Source organism: Tachypleus tridentatus, chromosome 2 (genome assembly GCF_004210375.1).
Source record: "Tachypleus tridentatus isolate NWPU-2018 chromosome 2, ASM421037v1, whole genome shotgun sequence".
Classification (NCBI taxonomy): Eukaryota; Metazoa; Arthropoda; class Merostomata; order Xiphosura; family Limulidae; genus Tachypleus; species Tachypleus tridentatus.
The window spans coordinates 149,898,374-149,919,022 of record NC_134826.1 but is presented as its reverse complement, the minus strand read 5'-3'; the positions used below and the strand labels follow the sequence as shown (position 1 = coordinate 149,919,022).

Genomic DNA, 20,649 nt, shown 5'->3' with positions numbered 1-20,649 from the left:
GTCAAAAAACATTCAATTATTTCAGTACATTTTACAGATACCATAGAAATACTTCCTTGCTAGTTTCCATTTGAAATCTATAAGATTTTTCTAATCCTGTAAATATAAATAGATGTTTTCAGAATATGTGTTATTATTTACAATTCTTACAAATTTGACACTCTCACCAAAGATGAAGTCAGAATTAATGAATCCTATTTACAAAACAAATATTTATATTACAATTTATTGTTTTTAATTTTGTAAATACATAATGCTATCAATATACACTAACTTTCTAAAGCCATTCACGTTATCTCATACATTTAACCAAGTTGTGGACAGTTGGATACACTAACTTTCTAAAGCCATTCACATTATCTCATACATTTAACCAAGTTGTGGACAGTTGGATACACTAACTTTCTAAAGCCATTCACATTATCTCATACATTTAACCAAGTTGTGGACAGTTGGATACACTAACTTTCTAAAGCCATTCACATTATCTCATACATTTAACCAAGTTGTGGACAGTTGGATACACTGACTTTCTAAAGCCATTCACATTATCTCATACATTTAACCAAGTTGTGGACAGTTGGATACACTAACTTTCTAAAGCCATTCACATTATCTCATACATTTTAGCAAGTTGTGGACAGTTGGATTTAAAGTATCTTTTAATGTCCATCTTTTTCTATAATCAGGTGTTCATTCTGTCAGATGAGGACAAATGTAACATCTTTTCTATAATCAGGTGTTCATTCTGTCAGATGAGGACAAAGGTAATTCTAATTTCTTTTTTCTAATTTGGAGCACTGAATTTCAGACTAAGCTTTTGTTTACATGAAATGTAAGTTATGAGTCTCCATCTCTACAGCCCTGAATCATTCAGTAAGAATTTTGAAATAAAGGTCCTATAAATATAAAAACATTTCGAAAACATTTTTACATTGGACTATAAAACCACCACAGTCACCTGTTTTCCTCCTGCACCCTAAAACTTTTCTATGATATTAAAAACACTCAACTTATCAAATGCCTGTATAAGATTTTTTAAAGTAATTTTTCCAGTAATTAATGGGTTATTATAATCTGGTCAGCCATTTTTCCAGTAATTAATGGTTTATTATAATCTGGTCAGCCATTTTTCCAGTAATTAATGGTTTATTATAATCTGGTCAGCCATTTTTCCAGTAATTAATGGTTTATTATAATCTGGTCAGCCATTTTTCCAGTAATTAATGGGTTATTATAATCTGGTCAGCCATTTTTCCAGTAATTAATGGGTTATTATAATCTGGTCAGCCATTTTTCCAGTAATTAATGGGTTATTATAATCTGGTCAGCCATTTTTCCAGTAATTAATGGGTTATTATAATCTGGTCAGCCATTTTCCAGTAATTAATGGGTTATTATAATCTGGTCAGCCATTTTTCCAGTAATTAATGGGTTATTATAATCTGGTCAGCCATTTTTCCAGTAATTAATGGTTTATTATAATCTGGTCAGCCATTTTTCCAGTAATTAATGGGTTATTATAATCTGGTCAGCCATTTTTCCAGTAATTAATGGGTTATTATAATCTGGTCAGCCATTTTTTTTCTATTCATACAATTAAACACCTCATTTAACCAAACATTTTTCTGCCATTCTGACTGTATTTCACCAAAACTAAATGCTCTCTATTTTGGTCCAGACCACCTGAAAACCAGTCATCATTGGTTTTGCTTTCTTTATTTAAATTCAACCAATCTTTAATTTCTTGTTCAAATATTTGTGTGTTCAAGTAATTGTCATAGAAGTTATTATTCATTGATTAGTTACTGGATATTTAACGTATTTGTTGGCCTGGCCTGTTCATCTATTTAGTTAGTAATTACTGCTTATAATCTGATTAAAACAGGCTGTAAACTTAAGAATGAAACTACAAACTAATTCAACAATAAATACTGCTAATTAAATATACATTTCTATTCATAAAGATTAAAATGCATTGTTTTATCAGTCGGATACCTTTGCTGTTGCTTATCTGTCCAAATGTAGTCACAATAATGTCTCCAAGTCTGACCAGTTTGGGTTGTTTTGGTTAGTTCTAAATAAGTATATATTAAGCTAACAATCTTTATAATAAACAACAAACAATAAATGAGAACAAAAAGTAATGACATTCGATATACTAATTAGTATTAATGAAATTATATATCTTACTTAGTAATCATAGAAACACTAGTTGTTCACTTGAACTAATGTCATAGTAGAAATGCATGTTTTCTCTATCACTTCTCCATGTATCATGTTTTGACCAAAGCTCTACAAAAATGTGTTGTCTCTGCCGTGCTCACCACACGTATTAAACACTGATTTTAGCGCTGTGTTATAAACCCAAAGACTTACCACCGAGCCAGTAGGGTGTGGGGACTTTACCAAAAACTAAAAAAATCTCAAAAAGCCTGTCTAATGTCTATATCTGACAGGTTGTATCGAATTTGTAGCAATAATTTTCCTAAAGGATAATCTCGAAATCAATGTTTATGAAATTACAAATTAATAAAAAGAATTAAAAGTACCTAAACTGTCCACGAAAATGTAACAAAACAGAAAACAACATGCTGAACATAATTTGTCGCATGACTTAAAAACTAACACTTCTAGCTGTCATCTTGTAACAAACACATATCACGAAGCTACAACGTTACCAGTGCAATTGGCGTTGCTGGGATTGTAGACAAGGGCCCACAGGCGTTATGTTCCATTTTTTGTTTTACTTGCAAAAAATATTCAAACAATAAAACCATTAATCTTATCGCAATTTTGCTGTTCATTTTTCGAAGTCATTTTTGTTGTTTACCTAAGAATTCGTCACAACAAGAAAATAGTTTTATCTTAAGATTTCCCGGTCTTTGCTAACAGAATTCACAGAAATCTCGACTTATGCTAAAAATGTAATGTGAGTGTGGGGGGACACCACCTTCGCTAGATTCCTAGCAGAAATATAATAATAATTATTGTAAAAACCGAAAAAGGAAGAAGTCGTTAGAGAAGAGAAAGCTCAATAAATATTATAAAATTAGAATGGTAAGTTGAAACAGTTGTTAATAAGAGTAATTATCAAAAATAAGTGTAACTAAACTGTGATTGGGTGTTTCACTTCCCAATTACTTTTCTTTGTTTTTTAATTGGTGTATTTGTCCTTTCTGCGTTAACGATAGATCCAGTGATAAAATCAATCGCACGTAATGAAACTTTTAGAATTTTTATGCAAAACTATAAAAAGGGGTTACTTACCCATAGTTGTTTCTAATTTTGAACTGATAGGCTCAAATAAAGTCAGTCAGTCAACAGTACCGACTATCTTACAGCATGTTCACAACCATCTCGTTATGGTGGATTTTTTTTTATAAATGTTTGAAGCGTAACTAAAAAATTTCAAAAACTCTTACATTTATAATTTTCGTGATTTCTGAAGCATTTTGTAACACATGCGATGGACATAGTTATAATGTTTTATCCAATAAATTCACTTCGTTACCACTTCTGGTGGTTATATTCATATGTTTCTAAAAAAACAATTTTATTTTAATTACAGCATTTTGTACACATTCAATGCTAATGTCGTACATACGAAACAGTTTTCTAACTGCACCTATGCGAGTCTTATAATGCCATCAAGCAAGACATGCGCAGAACTCACGTCCGTGTATCCTTCACCCTGTCATGTCAAAATTAGAACAAGGGGGATAAATGTTTCAGATGACAGCGAGAGGAATCGGTACGACACCCCGACTTCTCCTTCAGCCATCAGCCACGTGATTAATGCTGCCAGTGACATTTACGACGTCAATAAATAACTATGCTCATCGTCGTTACAATAGAACGATAATATGGAAATTCTTCTCGAGGCAGAGAAGAGATAACATAATTACAGTACAATAATGTTATAATTGATGATCTGACAGATAATTTCTACACAGATTTCCCATTATCTTAAGTCTTTCCAATAGAAGCTATTCGCTATTAAATCTTAGTTAGAAACGCAACCTTGTAAACGTGTGCATCCATTTAAACAATAACTACTAAACTCGGAATATTCCCCAACTTCTAAATATGGCGTGTCACAAATATTCTTAAGTAGTAAGTTAAATATTCGCATTTAAAACATTTTCTCATTAAATGCATGACCTATTGACACACTTCAGTTTTAAGCCTAATGACACAACGGTAACATGATCTGCAGAAATATAAGGGTGCTAACTAGGCCTAATGGTAGAAAGATAACTTTATCCACAGAAATGTGAGGGTGCTAACTAGGCCTAATGGTAAAAAGATAACTATCTGCAAAAATGTATGGGTGCTAACTAGGCCTAAAGAGAGATATATAACTGTCTCTGCAGGGATATGAAACAATCACCACGTCAGCATTTTTTATGTTCAGTTGAAATCAAGATGCCTCTGATTTACGAACAAAGCAACAGATAATTCATTTTGTATAAAAAAATAACTACCACTTCATGCTAAGTGATTCATAAATACATTATCAGAATTATATTTTAAATCTAGGCGATCTTACTGTCAACTATAAAATATGATTCAGTTCGAAGCTTACCAGTAACAGAACGGTGACTTAGCTGTTGACACTGATTTAAAGCAAAATAACGAGCGAACATCACTGAAATAATCAATGACGGAGAAACAGAGGTTTCAAAAATAAAACTAACTTTAGTTCGACACTGCATATTTAAATTCAACCTTACGTCAAATATATTCTTTATTTTTCCCAACATGAATGTTTTCCTACTTTATCCCTAAACAAAATATGTAAGTTTTTTAAAATAATATTTGTGTAACTTCTTTAGTGCTGACTTTTTTTTTCATAGCAAAGCCACACTGGACTTTCTTCTGAGCCCACCGAGAGGAATCGAACCCTGATTTTAGCGTTGTAAATCCGTAGACTTACCGCTGTACCAGCGAGGGACATGAGTGTTGGCAAATTTGATCCTTGTAGGATTAACAGATTATTTTAATATATATAAAAATCAAAACCGCAGCTGTATATACTGTTGTAGGCTATATTATTATACAATATAAGCTAGAAGTAATGATGACACGGAGACAAAAGTTCATTAAAATGGGGCTAAAACATCTAGAAGTCGCTAAATATTTGGTTTGAATTTCGCGCAAAGCTACACTAAGGCTATTTACGCCAGCCGTCCCTAATTTAGCAGTGTAAAACTATAGGGCATACAGCTACCATTCACTGCCTATTCTTGAGCTACTCTTTTACCAACGAATAGTGAGAATGACTGTCACATTATAACGCCCCCACGGCTGAAAGGGCGAGCATGTTTGGTGCGACGGAGATTCGAACCTGCGACCATCCTAAATATAACTACATTAATGTTTCTTATTTGTTTTTAATCACTGTACATGAATGTTTTATTGTATATAAAAAAATTGAATCAATTTATACACACACACACGAGAGACAATAATCTGAAGTCTATAGCTTAATCAGAACAACGGCCACGACATACCACGTGGTAAGGGCGCTTGACTGGTTATTTGAGAATCGCACGTTCGAATCCCCAATCCCACCAAGCATACTTGCCTTTTCAGCCAGAAAACGTTATAATATGACGGCCAATTTCACTATTCGTTCGTAAAAGAGGAGCCCAATAGCTGGAGGTGGGTGGTGATGACTAATTGCCTTCCCTCTAGTCTGGCCCGGCATGGCCAGGTGGGTTAAGGCGTTCAACTCGTAATCTGAGGGTCGTGTGTTCGAATCCCAGTCGCACCAAACATGCTTGCCCTTTCAGTCGTGGGGGCGTTACAATGTGTCGGTAAATCCCACTATTCGTTGGTAAAAGAGTAGCCCAAGAGTTGGCGGTGGGTGGTGATGACTAGCTGCCTACACTCTGGTCTTACACTACTAAAGTAGGGACGGCTAGCGCAGATGATCCTCGAGTAGCTTTGCGCGAAATTCCAAAACAAACAAACCCTCTAGTCTTATTTCACCGCTAAATCAGGAACGACAAGCGCGAACGTCAAAACAAAATGTTCCCACTGTATGAGCCTCACACGGATTGGCATAAATTTGCAACTTCTCATCTGGAACACTAAGCCTTTTTCTTCTAAATATCGCTGACTAACTGATTTTTATTTGTCCGCACCTTACCATGATGTTTTACTAGTGGCCCGAAAACTCGGTTGGATACAGTGTCATAAGCTGTACCTAAATACAAGTTCATTTTTTCCCAACACTCTCTGTACGTTGTTGGACACAGATGAGGAAAATGTACCTAACAATAGGGATTGATAACTCTTACATGCCCCTCTCCCCAGGGTGGAATCCTGGAATTAAGGTCTTCGCTATCCCTTTCTTATTCACCTTGTACAATGACTGCGGAACAATGACTAGACCGTGGGAAGCAACAATCTACTGACAGAGTTCTGCCACCAGGTTAGGACAATAATAAACCACTAGCGACCCCGGTGGTCTCTTTCAAAACTACAGATTTTTCGAACCGTGAGAGACAGCTGCTGTTTAAACTACTATATAATATACACTCAAATGAGGTGTTCATCTTATAAAATACACCCAAATGAGGTGTTCATCTTATAAAATACACCCAAATTAGGTGTTCATCTTATACCATTCATTATGCTGATTGAGTTTTGTTGTTGTTTTCTTTTTCATTTATTCTAATAAATTATCAAAACACATTGAGTAAAATAAAATGACAAATTTTAATTACTGAACAGAAATATAGATTTATAAAATATCAAACTGGAAAACCTTAATACATTCAATACATAATTTTGCGTACCTTCAATCAATCAATCTATTAACGTATGGCGAAACTGGTTAGAATTGAGAAACAAGAGTCGTGTGTTCTTGCATTGTTGGGAAACAAACCAGTGACGACAAAGGTGTTCCCATGCCAGAGGGCGCTTTCGTAGCGATGTCGAAAAGATTCCTTAAAATTTTATGAGTTGTTTAAAACATTGAATACACACAGACACATCTATTTATATCTAAACATTTTACATATAAAATATCTGATGAAAGTGAAGATAAGCATTATAAAAACAAAATTAAACAGTGCGATATTCCCTGTTTACTTACAAGCTAACGCTCTGTTCAGTTTATTTATATTTGTTTCAAATTCTGTTAGTTCACGAAACATTCACTCTTCCTTCTATTATTCCCTTATTTCTAAAAACAAGGTTCACAAATGACACTGAAAACTAGTTTAACGGTTAACAATATTCCTAATTATATTTTACAATGATTTATATAAGTTAGAACAGCTAACCTTTCTCCCAAGTTGTTCTGTTCCTTTAGTTTTTTGTTTGGAGCATTCAAGCGTGTTTACCTGTCCCTTAGTTTGAAACGGTATAGGAAAGTTTGTTTGTTTTAAATAGTTATTGTTTGTTTTTTAATTTCGCACAAAGCTACTCCAGGGGTATCTGTGCCAGCCGTCCCTAATTTAGCAGTGTAAGACTAGAGGGAAGGCGGCTAGTCATCACCACCCACCGCCAACTCTTGGGCTACTCTTTTACCAACGAATAGTGGGATTGACCGTAACATTATAACGCCCCCACGGCTGAAAGGGCGAGCATATTTTGGCGCGACGGGGATGCGAACCCGCGACACTCAGATTGCGAGTCGCACGCCTTAACACGCATGGCCATGCCGGGCCAGGTATAGAAAAAGACAGTTAGTCAAGAATACCCACAATCAATTCTGGGGTTGTTCTAGTTGTCACTTTTATAACACACCTATAGCCCGAAAGAGCGCGACAAGATTTGGGGCAAAGGAACACAGAGCATAGATCCTCCGATTCCAAAATTGTCTCACGCCTGGTTTAATTATTGTGTGTTTTAGTAGTCATTGTATTTCCATGTTTTTTTTTCTTTGGTGGTGGTGAGGGCTATATCAGGACATTTAACTAGTATTGCATTTATAAGTAAGTGACTTTAAATATTTATTGAGGAAAATATTAAACCTACTTTGTAACGCTACCTTAATGTATGAAGTCAAAATTAAAATAATTTCGTGTTAAGGTACATTTTATTTTTGAAATGCTACTCGTTTCTTTAAGTTGTATATAATCGTTGACTACTTCCCCTTTCTTATGTTGATTATCAGACAGCTTTCAGTTTGTGAGTAAAGCTCAGATGTCACGACAGTAATTGTTCTTTTAAATATCCTGTCTTCTCAACACCAACTTCAATGATAAATTCTACAGAAAATGATGTTTGTTTGGTATTAAGCACAAAGTTACACAGTGAGCTAATTGTGCTCTGCCCACCATGGGTATCGAAACCTGGTTTCTAGTGGCGTAAGTTTGCAGTATGTGAAAAAACGTATAGTTTGTACAAAAAATTTCTTTTAAAAATATTTTTCTTTAGAAGGTGGTGGTGATGGTGGTAGGGGGATTGTATATGCATTGTTTATTCCGATATTGTAATTGTTAATAAAGCTATTAATAAGTAGAAGTCTTTCAGGAGCAGCAAATAACGTGCTAAATTATTAAACAGTGCACTTGCATTCTCTATGTGAGAATGATATGACCCTCTATTAAAACAATACAAAAGTCATCTAGATTTTTTTCTCTACAAATCATTAGAAGCTAGTTATGAAAAGTTACCTGGCACAGTCGTTCTCAGGTGTATATGCCACTTTTCAGCTATCCAGATCGTCCCAAAGTCGAAATCTGGCAAATTGCCAAAACCGAGAGTTTTTACTTTCGTTTATCATCTTTTGGCCCGGCACAGCCAAACGTGTTAAGGCGTGCGACTCGTAATCTGAGTGTCGCGGGTTCGCATCCCGGTCGCGCCAAACATGCTCGCCCTTCCAGCCGTGGGGGCGTTATAATGTGACGATCAATCCCACTATTCGTTGGTAAAAGAGTAGCCCAAGAGTTGGCGGTGGGTGGTGATGACTAGTTGCCTTCCCTCTAGTCTTACACTGCTAAATTAGGGACGACTAGCGCAGATAGCCCTCGAGTAGCTGTGTGCGAAATTCCAAAAACAAACAAAACAATTATCATTTTTTTTAAACAGGTTTAACATTTATTTAGTTCTAGTGGTAACTATAATTTTATTGTCATTTGCAGAATGTGGGGCTTACAGAAAAAGGAAAAAAACGTATAGTTTGTGCGAAAAATTTCTTTTAAAAATATTATTCTTTAGAGGGTAGTGGTGATGGTGGGAGGGGCATTATATATGCCTATTTTTCGTAGGGTAATAATAAACTAGTTACTCCACGAAAAATTTATAAAGCTTTAAATTTATTATATAACACAATAATCCACGTCTGTTATCCTATAAAAAAGCTAAATAAGTATTAGAAAAAATACTGCTAAATAAAAACAAACTCTGTAGGGCTAGCTACTTGGAAAAAAAAGAACTAAACAAGACATGGTAAGAAGGGGACATATAATTTAATCCAGCTAATGACTAAAAGACTCAGCATCTCGACGGAGGATAAAATCCTTACATCATTGGCTTCCTCACTGGTAAAACAAACAGAACCAGGATTTTCAATTATAAAATGTTACTATATTGTAAAACAGTAATAAAAGTAGTGTTAACTAAAGGAAGGTATAATAAAGAAATACGAGATTGTATGGAAACACCACGCTTTCCACAGTTATAAAGGAAAATAAAAATATGTAAAACTAAAGAAGTCAACACTGATGGTGAATGAACGTCTCCGTGACGCAACCTTACATGGCCAATTTTGAAAAATCAAAATATGCCTATATCACTGCTTGGGATCTCGAAGGTATCCATGTACCGAATCCTAGGTGAGTTGGTTGACATACACACGAATAGTTCGTGAAAACCCACAATTTAGGCTCTTCTCGCGGAAATACCGAGCAACAGACAAAAATTATAAAATTGTCTGTATCTCGGTCTGAGGCCCGGAATAGTGCGTCTTCCTAGTAATACCCATGTAAATTTGTTGAAATATGGTAAAACTCTTGAAATTACAGGCATAACCTTTTTAATTCCTCATCCAAAAATAGACATAACCCACGTTTGTGTGTAAAGTATATATACATTGAGCTATTAAAAGTATATTTGTACCAAATGTAAATTGGCCTAAATACCGTGGAGTGACTGGCAAAACCTTCTAAAATTATGCATCTTCACTCCTCTATGATTATTAAATTACAAACCTTTGTAAATGTGTGCGATATGTAGAAAAGTATATTTGCACCAAGTCTTATGTAAGTTGGTCAAAATGTGGCCAAGTAATTGTGTACATGTTTTTCTTGTAGCAAAGCCACATTGGGTTATCTGCTGTCTCTTCCGAGAGGAATCGAACCCCTGATTTTACCATAGTAAATCCGTAGACCTTCTATTCAAGCAGAAGACGGCTGAGTAATTGACCCAAAACACCAAAATTGTAATTTTTTCTTTAATTAGCTCACCCATCTCGGAAATAACCCCCGAAAATGATTTCACTAAAGGGAGGGAGGGGTTAAAGTTTAACAAATTGCCTTCTAATTCGTCGTATAGGATAAGGTTCGTCTTCGACAGCTGGATGTGAACACTGTGTAACACACAGTGGATGATTCGCAAAAATTTCGCGAACGTTTAAAGCAGCCGCAGTGAAAAGGGTTAACAAATGGAAGAAACTAATGATTAAATTAATATTTTTGGTTAGTTCAGATCACTCCCTGAATGCTGGAACAGAAATGTTTGGTCTCTGTAAGCTGGTTGTCATTTTAACCTTTATCAAATATATTCGTCGCTTGAATGTATTGTAATACAGCTCCCATTAGCTCACAAAAGGGGAAAATACAAACGTTCCAAAACCATTCGAGAACAAATCTGTCCAGCTACAGTAGTTAGTTACACCAGGAGGGGAAAGTAGCGGTTTCTGTAAGAAATTTCTAGGCAGGCTAAATTAATAAACATACAAAAAATATGCCACAGCTTAAGGCCTTCGGCGAAGTGGGATATCACGAAAGGTAAGCCTTCTTGACGATTCCCCCTTATAGCATCCCTGATTTGCATGGATGTATTTCCACCGTTTCTGAAATAGTATTTCATGTTTTATGCAATAATAATAAAAGAATGCATGCAACTATAAACTATCCTTACCGCAGATATTCTGGGTTATAATGTAACGCAACAATATCCGAACTAACGACACAATGAGTGTTATACACAAGGATATTGTTTAGGTTGATTAAAAAGAGCAGAAGAATTATATAGAGAATTTGCATAATCTGTAAAAAGGGGTGTCAAACGCTTGTGCGATATCCAGAGAAGTCTTCATTCGTTTTGAATATCGCGCAAAGCAACACAAGGGTTATCTGCGCTAGGCGTCCCTAATTTAGTAGTTTCAAACTAGAGGGAAGGCAGCTAGTTATCACTACCCATCGCCAAACCTTGGGCTACTCTTTTACCAACGAATAGTGGAATTGACCATCGCATTATATTGCCCCATTGCTGAAATGGCGAGTATGTTTGTAATGGGGTTCGAACCCGCGATCCTCAGATTGCGAGTCGAGCGTCTTAACCACCTATCAATGCCAAACTCTAGAAAAGAAAGCTTATATTGAGAACATTTTTAGGCCTATCTGATAACTGCAGAAGGCCTTTGAAACTAATTATATTCAATATTAAATGATTTCCTCTGTCAGTGATACCTGCGTTTATTTCAGAAAAAAAAAGTTATTTTTTTATTAATGTAACAAAAGATGTTTTCACATTTATAGGTCGTGTATCACGTTTTGTATAGTTTCAGGAACGGGGTCCCAAAATTCTTGAATCCCACATTAAACAGGAGGGGTAATGGGGGTATGTTGATAGAATCAATCGTTACGATATTGTGAACACAAGTGATTTATTACAGTTGATTTATCAAACCGGTATAACCTGATATATATAATCTATAGTTTTTCGTGTACCAATGACGCATTCCAAGTCTCATACTGGTCTTCGACCAAACTACAGATTTATTTGTTAATCTTTAGTGTGTCCTTTACTTTTGAGGGATTATGTTTTTATTTTGCCTGTTATATCGACGTACAATTTTGTTTTAAACCTACGACGGTTTCGTTCTCTCAGTAGTTAAGTGAGGGCTGCGTTATTCGTTTAAAGGATATTATAAGATAACCTGTAAAGCACTAAGAATAGGCAGGGAAACTAAAGTCGCATATAAAATTGTCTTTAAGTATTCAACTTCTCTGAGTCTGCTGTGTTCTTTTTTTATAATATCTGAAGGTAATACACATTACGTTTTCAATAACTCTTTTATTTCGTGCAGCATGTGAATCGAGAGAAACGAACTTAAGCGTACACTGTATATATATATAGAGTATACACGAGGCTCGCGTGCAGGCAACTGCTCCTATGAACAAATCCAATGCCTGTGTAACATAGCTCCAAGCCTAATGATCATTACTCATTCCTATAGGCAACCAACACAGACTGTAGGCACGTTCTCCAAACAATACAGTGGATGAAGAAACACAATAGATTTTCCTCATGTCACACACCGCGCTGAAGTAATAATTTCCACACTTGACTAAGCACAGCTTACAGATGGGTCTTAGCAGTAGTTTGTTTACTTGCTTGTACTCTCTAATATCACATTCTTAAAGTAAAGATCCTGCTGGTCAACGCTTTGCACCAAATATTGCTTCTTTAGAAAATCTCCGGGAAAAAAAAAATCACATTTTCAAAAACTACTGAAAGTTTTCTAACAAGTAATGAAAAACACCTAAGGGTATGACTGTTTATGTACATACACAACAAGAGGCCTTGTGCTTTTAATTATTAATTATGTAGATATTATTATCAATAGTTCCTCCTATCTTATCATTGTGTATCAGTGATTTAGTCTGGTTTGTTTTGAAATTCATGAAAATATGCACATGGGTTATCTGCACTAGTTGTTCTAATTTAGTAGTGAAAGACTAGAGCAAAGGTAATAAATTTTTACCACCTACTCCCAATTCTTCAGCCACTTTTTTACCACTGAATAGTGGAATTGACTGTTGCTACATCATAATGCCCCTACGGTGGAGCACATTTAATGGGACAAGGATTCAAAGCCGTGACCCTCAGATATCAAGTTAAGCACCCTAGACACCTGGTAATGCTGGGTCTGCACCAGTGAATAAGTAAAATATCTCCACTGCATCCACTGAGATGTTTACCTTAATTAACACAAAACTATCACCAGTATATTAACACAGTTCCACATCAATGCATGAACTAAAGGTCATCAGTTATCACTTCAGCTACATTCAGTATAACGAGATTTACAGGTTAACATAAGCAATATTGAGACTGTTACAGGTTAGTTTCAGAAACATGGAAGTTCTACAGGTCAGTTTTAGCAAACATTAACATTTTCCCATACCTAAAACATATTTCTCATGATACTTATCTCACAATTTAAGTTCCTGACAAAGGTTTCTCTTCTCTATCTATCTAAGCATTGGAATGGATGTCATCTCACTTGCTTCAGTCTTTATACCTCACTATACTGCTCGTAGCAGTTTACATGTCGTGGTTCTCTCTACTTTCATCATTGCACCTCCTACATCAGGTTCATATATCCAGTTATTACTTCCTATTCACCTTTTGAAATGGTCCAAAATAATAGACCCGAAACCAGCCATCTTGGGAGGAGGGGTAGCAGAGTGTGAGAGGTTTCATTGGAAATACGTTTATGTAGAAGAAAATGTTAAGTTTCAAACACATTTACTTCCACTTACACATTACTATAATCCCACATTGAGAAGACGTAGACGCAAGTGATGGCAAAGTCCATACAGCAAACGTTTGTGTAGAAATGAGGTTTGTAGAAATGAGATATAGTGATTGTACAACATAAATGTTATTTGCCCAGACAACATTAAATGTAATTCCTTGGCAGTAAAGGCCAACTGACAACAGAAGCAAAATCCTAACACGTTTAGAATAATATGAATTTGACCAAGCACCAACTTGGCAGATGATGCCTCATGTCTCATCATTAGAATTATAGGATTATGGACCCAACAGTGATCCAAGGTGTAATGACTATGGCATGAGGACTACTTTATTTTTGGTGATGTGGTATTACTGGAACCCAACGTGAAAGTTAGAGAATGTTGCATGTTAAGTTGCAAATAAAAGGTAAGTAATACAAATGTGGCTAAACTGTCATCCCAACTATAAGTGCATCAAACCAAACTCACAGCTCACACAACTTATCCAGTCTGGGATTACACACAAAAATCCCAGAGAGGCAAAGCAACAAACATCTCCTGCTCACGAAGCTACGAGGAAGATGTGGAACAAACTAAGTTTAACCAACAATACAAAAAGTGACACTCTGTGTGCAGAAATATAAGGAGAGGTACCATCATTCATTGTCTTCAAAATGAAGATAAATTACAAAACAAGGTCATGCACAACTTTACCAGATGGCAAAGAATCATCTGTATACCAGAATTACAATGAAGTTCCTGTGTAGACTGGTGGTGTTCCTACCACACATCTCACAAAACCATCCACGGTTATTGGTAGGAGGGATCCCAAATTTGTCCTCTTCTTCTTTGGTAGAATAGAGTACAGGTGTCATTCAGGAGGAATAAATCTTTGCCTACCACTTTAGTGACTGGAAACCGGGAGCGGTAAGGACTCCCACAGTCCCCGAGGAGGAATGTGAGAACACTCATGTTGAGAAGTTCCATGGAAAAAGACTCCAGAGATAGTGCAATGGGTGAACTGCATTTCCTATTTTGAAAAGCAAACTAATTACATTTTTTCAATCTAGGAGCAGCATGGATGACCAAAATCCCTTTAAGCTTTACCAACATTATCTAACCTCAAAATGTTTAATAGATTACAGATAGCTCCCCCTTTTACTAAAGTATGAGTTAATATGAACAAACAAACCTTATACCATTACATTTGAACTTCCTTTAAATTACACATTTCACTATCAATGTAACTTTCATAAGGTTTAAGTCTAGGAAAATAATAAAACAGAACTGTTAAAAACCAAAATTTTATCTGTGTCAAATATTTATCCCTCTTTTATTTATCTAACATCACAGTTTGTTTATAAATATTAACTGCACAAGGGGCAGCATGGCTCAGTGGTTTCACACTTCAGACTTGTAGTCAGATGGTTGTGATTTTGAGAATTTCTCATGACATGCTATTGTATTCTTTGGCAAGACACTTTATTCAAGCTGTTTGAGTCAACCTGGCTGTATGACATGCATCATCTGAAAGCTGGATGTTAAGCTGCATCATGCTGAAGAAGAACATGCCATAATTTTCATTCACTTGGGGCTTGTAAGGCTGGAACTGAGCATCAGTTCCTAAGTGCTGCCTTAGCATCTGAAAGCTAGATGTTAAGCTGCATCATGCTGAAGAAGAACATGCAATCATTTTCATCCACTTGGGGCTTGTAAGGCTGGAACTGAGCATCAGTTCCTAAGTGCTGCCTTAGCATCTGAAAGTTAGATGTTAAGCTGCATCATGCTGAAGAAGAACATGCCATAATTTTCATCCACTTGGGGTTTGTAAGGCTGGAACTGAGCATCAGTTCCTAAGTGCTGCCTTAGCATAAGAGGGATGCAATCTTTCAAATAATACTATAAGTCTAGAGATTTATTCAAAAGTTCACACTAGAGAATTCATTAAAAGCAATTTGTAAATACTCAAATTACATATCACGAGAAGATGTTTAACATTTCAAGAGATTTGTAATGGTATATTTCTCTTATCACCTGCACAACTACTGCACCTTCTACTAACATATCAAAAATCTTTCTTAAAGGCAGCAGTTTCAGAAAAGCTTACTTATGAAAATGATCAATCTAACTCTAACAACAAAATCAGTGAATTATCAGTAAGTGTATCAAACTGATGTAATTATACAAAAAAATATAATTAGTTAAAGTCATTACCAGACTGATTTATAGTTATGATTTATTTAGGTAACTTACTTGAAACACAATTTAATAAATACCATTTTACTGTTCTTCAGGCTGTTTTACCATGAATAACACTATGAAAATGATATCTTGCATATCACTCAGGAAAAAAAAGACAACTTATTCAAGATATTGTATAGTGGTGCAGAATGAAGCAAACTTATTTGTATAGTTTAGTATGAATATTGCATTACACTCTTAGGTTTATTTCATCTTAAAACTTGAGATACCTCGAACAGAACAACAAACATTTTTATAAAACAGTTTCACTCATTATAGGAAACTATGTAACTATAAGCCTAACACTGTTATAGGAGATAAAAGAAGAAATAGGCATGTAAGAGAAATAAGCATTCAAGCTTCTGGAACACATGGTAATTGTTTGTAGTCATTATAGGTCTATGTATTTATTAAACTGCTACACAAAACACAAGAACAAATCTTTTAGTACACCAGTCTCTGCTATCTCAATTCATTGGTTATGAAGAATAATAATTATTTCAGATCTGCATATTTACTACCTTGTTAAACATCTACCCCATCTCAATTCAGTGGTTACAATGAACATTAATCATTACAAACCTGTCTATTTACCACTACTGACACAGGAAATAAACCAACAGTTGTTTCAAGTACAACTTTAAAGGTCATACTGCCAGGAATGGTAAATAAAAGAACTCCTCCCACAGAATACCAAACTGTTATATATATGTGAAAATTTGCTACTACAGCCGAGACTGTGAAGATACCATGGGAGCCAATACCTCAAGGATGAGTATTCAAACCCAACCATACTGAAAAAGCAACAAAGATCTAACCAGGAAACAAGAATCAACTGGAATTTGGGGGAAATGTTCAACTGAGAACACCACATGTGGTAAGGAATACAATGTTTAAGGAAGGGAGTCCATGGGTTTATTTATAGAAGACCTTGTAGTACATGTATCAACACTGGTGGACATATTGGTTCAGCAGGAAGAAAACTGGAAGTTACCCTAGCTGTAGGAAATATCTATAGGTTTCATGATGTATGGATAGCAGATATCAAGGAAAGGTGCGTACTTGGGACTAAATTCATGAAGGTACATGAATGCAAGGTTAGGCTTGTTTCAAACAGCTTGACAATGTATAACCATTGTGCATCACATGATAAATTATAACACTAGAGGATGAACTTAAAGTGAAAATGAGAACAACCAAATATCTCATTATGAATTGAAACACTCATAACAGGATTTTTTAAAAATAAATTTACACATAGTGTCTAGGGTGTAGAACCAAACACTCCAGTGTGTCCTGATGGATTAATGGTTGGTAGAACTGTTGTAGACGTAAAGAATAAGGATGGCATGTTTTTCACCATAAAAAACAAAACAAAAATGTGAGTAAAATCATGATTTAAAATTACAAGTAGTAGTCAATTTTAAGAAAAGATATAGTAAGTCCAGTGACACACATAAGAACAGCTTGGTACCTCACTTATAAGAGCTTTAAACTTTTAACACCGATTAATACAAGAGATTACATACCTTGCTTGTGTAACATTAAGGTACCAACTCCAGTAGACATCATGGTTTAGGCTAAACAAATAAATCTTTCACAAGACTGATAGCAGATATGCAACTTCAATATGTCAGGTAGCCAGATGACTCCTACTTGCAAATCAGATTGAGGCTTTCAAAGTGTTAGAAGCCAGAAAGGAACAAAGAGTGATAAAATCAATTGCTAGTCCATGGACTTCATTTACTGTACTTACATAGAAAAAGGATGGATCCATAAGGTTGTGTGTGGTCTATTAAAAGATGAAGTTACAAGAAAAGATGCCTACCCACTATTAAAGACTGACTCTACTTTGGATACTCTACCTGGATCAAGAGTGGACATCAGTGAGTTCAGGTTCACAAAGCAAGTACAGAAAATGACCTTTACTAAAAGAAAATAAACCATGGAAAGTTATTGTAGTCGATTATGTAGTGCTCCTGCTACATTTCAGTGGAATGTGTCTCAACTATTCCAAAACACCACACTAATCTACTTGGATGAGATAATTGCATGAGGGAAAGAAAAAAAGAGAACCTTGTATTGAATCCAAGACAGGTGAATTATTCTGCCAACAGGTGAATATCCTGAGACACACAGAAAATGAGAGTTTGAAAACTAGGTGTGCCCACAACTGGCCAACATAAAAAAACACCTACATAAATTAACAGGATTTCTTGGACTGCTCTTATCACTGCTTTGTGAAATCATGACATGGCTCCTCATTTACAGAAAATACTTGAAGACTCAATAAGTTTCATTAGACTCCTGATTGTGAACTGGGAAATACTTCAGTAGGTTTAGGTTTCAGTTTGCTTTTAGATATGTTGTGAATGATTAGTATGTAGTGGAAGACGTGTTTTTCATGCAACTAAAAACATTAATATTTTTATTGAAATAAATAAATAAATACAACACTAACAAACACTAGAGACATACTTTTATGTTTTGTACTCTAACCTTTTATGTGAATCTTCATTTACATTGACCCTGAAGGGAAAATTGCAAGTTTTTATCCTTGAACAATGAAAATACTGAGTCTTTCCTCTACTGATATATTAAGTAGAGAAAAACACATACATTTACACAATCAGAAACAGGTCTACAACATATTCTTCATATAAGTTGCTTGTTGTTTTCTGAAATGCATGCAAAGCTACCATAGGATTATCTGTTCACAATTTTGAACTGACAGTCTAGAAGGAAGGTAGGTAGCAAACAAAAGCCATCACCTATAGGTATACACTAGTGGAATACTTGGATTTGACAATTCCGCTTATAATATACTCATGGTTACACCTGGACAATTAGTGCAATCAGTTAATTTTAACTAATTGATTATTCTCATAAGAGGCATAGGTAATTGGCAAAAATGACAGTAACAGGAAACTCTAATTTCACTTAGTTCATTATACTAATCAGTTTTGACACTAACCTATTAAATTGAACAGCTTTAGATTAATGATATAAACAGTAATATTTTGATTACTTGGATAGTTGGAATAATCAGAAACATTTATCAGATTTGTTGCATTACTTGGTTATTTTACTTAACAATAATTAAGGTAATTTATAATTATGGGTAGTCTTGTTAATTATCCAGATTAACTTGTAATCACTGTTTCTATGGGTACATCCAAACTTCTATTAACCTCCCTACTAACAAGAAATCTTTTTATTCCGTAGCACAATTAAGTAGATTTCATTCTACATTAAATGAGTAACCTAATTATTATAAATTATAACCCAGCTCAATCACCTTAATATAGCATAATGTTCAGAGAAAACAGGGACATGTTGGTCCATCTCAGCTGTCCTGTCTTCTAAACCAAACTAAAACTATTAAAAAAAAAATTAAAACCAACCCTTATCATTTGTATATCTACCAAAATTTCTTTAAAACTCACTAAAATTTATAGCTTCCACAACATCTGAAGGCAACCCATTCCATGGGCTAATCACCCTAATTGAAAAATACCTCCTATTGGCATGACCAGGTGGTTAGAACGTTTGACCCGTAATCTGAGAGTTGCAGGTTGGAATTCCCTTTACACCAAACATGGTCGCCCTTTCACCATGGAGGCATTATAATGTAATGTTCAATCCCACTATTCAATGGTAAAAAAGCACCCCAAGAGTTAGTGATGGGTGGTGATAACTAGTTACCTTCCCTCTAGTCTTACACTGCTAAATTATGGATGGCTAGTGTAGATAGTCCTCATGTAGCTTTGTGCAAAAATTTAAAACAAACAAAAGATTTCCTTTTGAAGAAGATCACCCACAGATGTCCTAAAAATATGAGAATTAAAAGTTTGCCAGATGCATTTCGCTGTGACAAATAATTACAGTAAGAGAGACAAATAAACATCTTTATGTCTTTAGGATACGAAGTGGTATGTCTGATAATACTATATGCTTTAAAAATAATGATATATGAAGAGTTTATAATAAGTACTATGACTTTACTAAGTTCTATGTACTACTTTAAAATATATTTTTGGTTATAAGTTTTAACACATTACTTACGATATTTTTGCACGCTGATCGGTACAAACCATGGAATTACAATAATTAAAACTACAATATAGTCAAACCTGGGTGTATGCTATCAGACTTCACTCTTTTAAGCAGTTTACTACAGTAATGTACAATATATATTTTAATAATGTGATAAAAGAATATAATGTTAAAAAATATATCCAACCTTGTAATTTTCTCAGAAAATTATGCTGATTAGAAGAGTACTTCTTTTAGCTTGTCAAAACAGGCAAAAGAAAAATTACTTAATCCAATGTTCAGATCGTATTCTTTGTCAGAAACTCATGTCTGATCAATTTAAATTATGATTTTAAGTGTAAAAAATCAATAAATCTTGAGCTAATTACATACATTAAAATGCTCCAATGAAAATAAGGCATCTTAAATATTCATGTGTCAAAGTTATTATTGGGCATTACTGTTCAACAACCAGCTTTCTCTGGAACCTCTGAACACTGTATGAAAATTGTATGTCACTTGAATGCTCAAACCTTTGATACTTGGCAATCCAAGTCCACTTTGAATAGTCAAAACCTCATTCAGTAGAAGAGATACGATATTCGCTCCTCACGCAACAAGAGATATAAAAATCCTTTAGTATTAAAATCATGAAATGAGCGAC

The 20,649-nt window shown here is 34.9% G+C and overlaps 1 long non-coding RNA gene across 14 annotated transcripts in view; it reads right to left on the bottom strand.

Annotated features, from left to right (window-relative positions):
• The window catches only part of LOC143245344 (uncharacterized), a 38,261-nt gene that overhangs the window by 7,234 nt on the left and 10,378 nt on the right, over positions 1-20,649 (bottom strand). For 6 of the 14 annotated variants that reach the window (XR_013025585.1, XR_013025584.1, XR_013025580.1 and 3 more), the window contains exons 3-4: positions 8,637-14,739; positions 6,810-6,959 (exon numbers count right to left, since the gene is read on the bottom strand). The exons of 3 other annotated variants lie outside the window; for them this stretch is intronic. This is a non-coding gene — a long non-coding RNA (uncharacterized LOC143245344). Of the gene's footprint in view, positions 1-1,998; positions 2,078-6,809; positions 6,960-7,298; positions 7,523-8,636; positions 14,740-20,649 lie in introns of those variants that run through there. 5 more of the 14 variants (XR_013025582.1, XR_013025583.1, XR_013025593.1 and 2 more) reach the window with 4 other exon arrangements.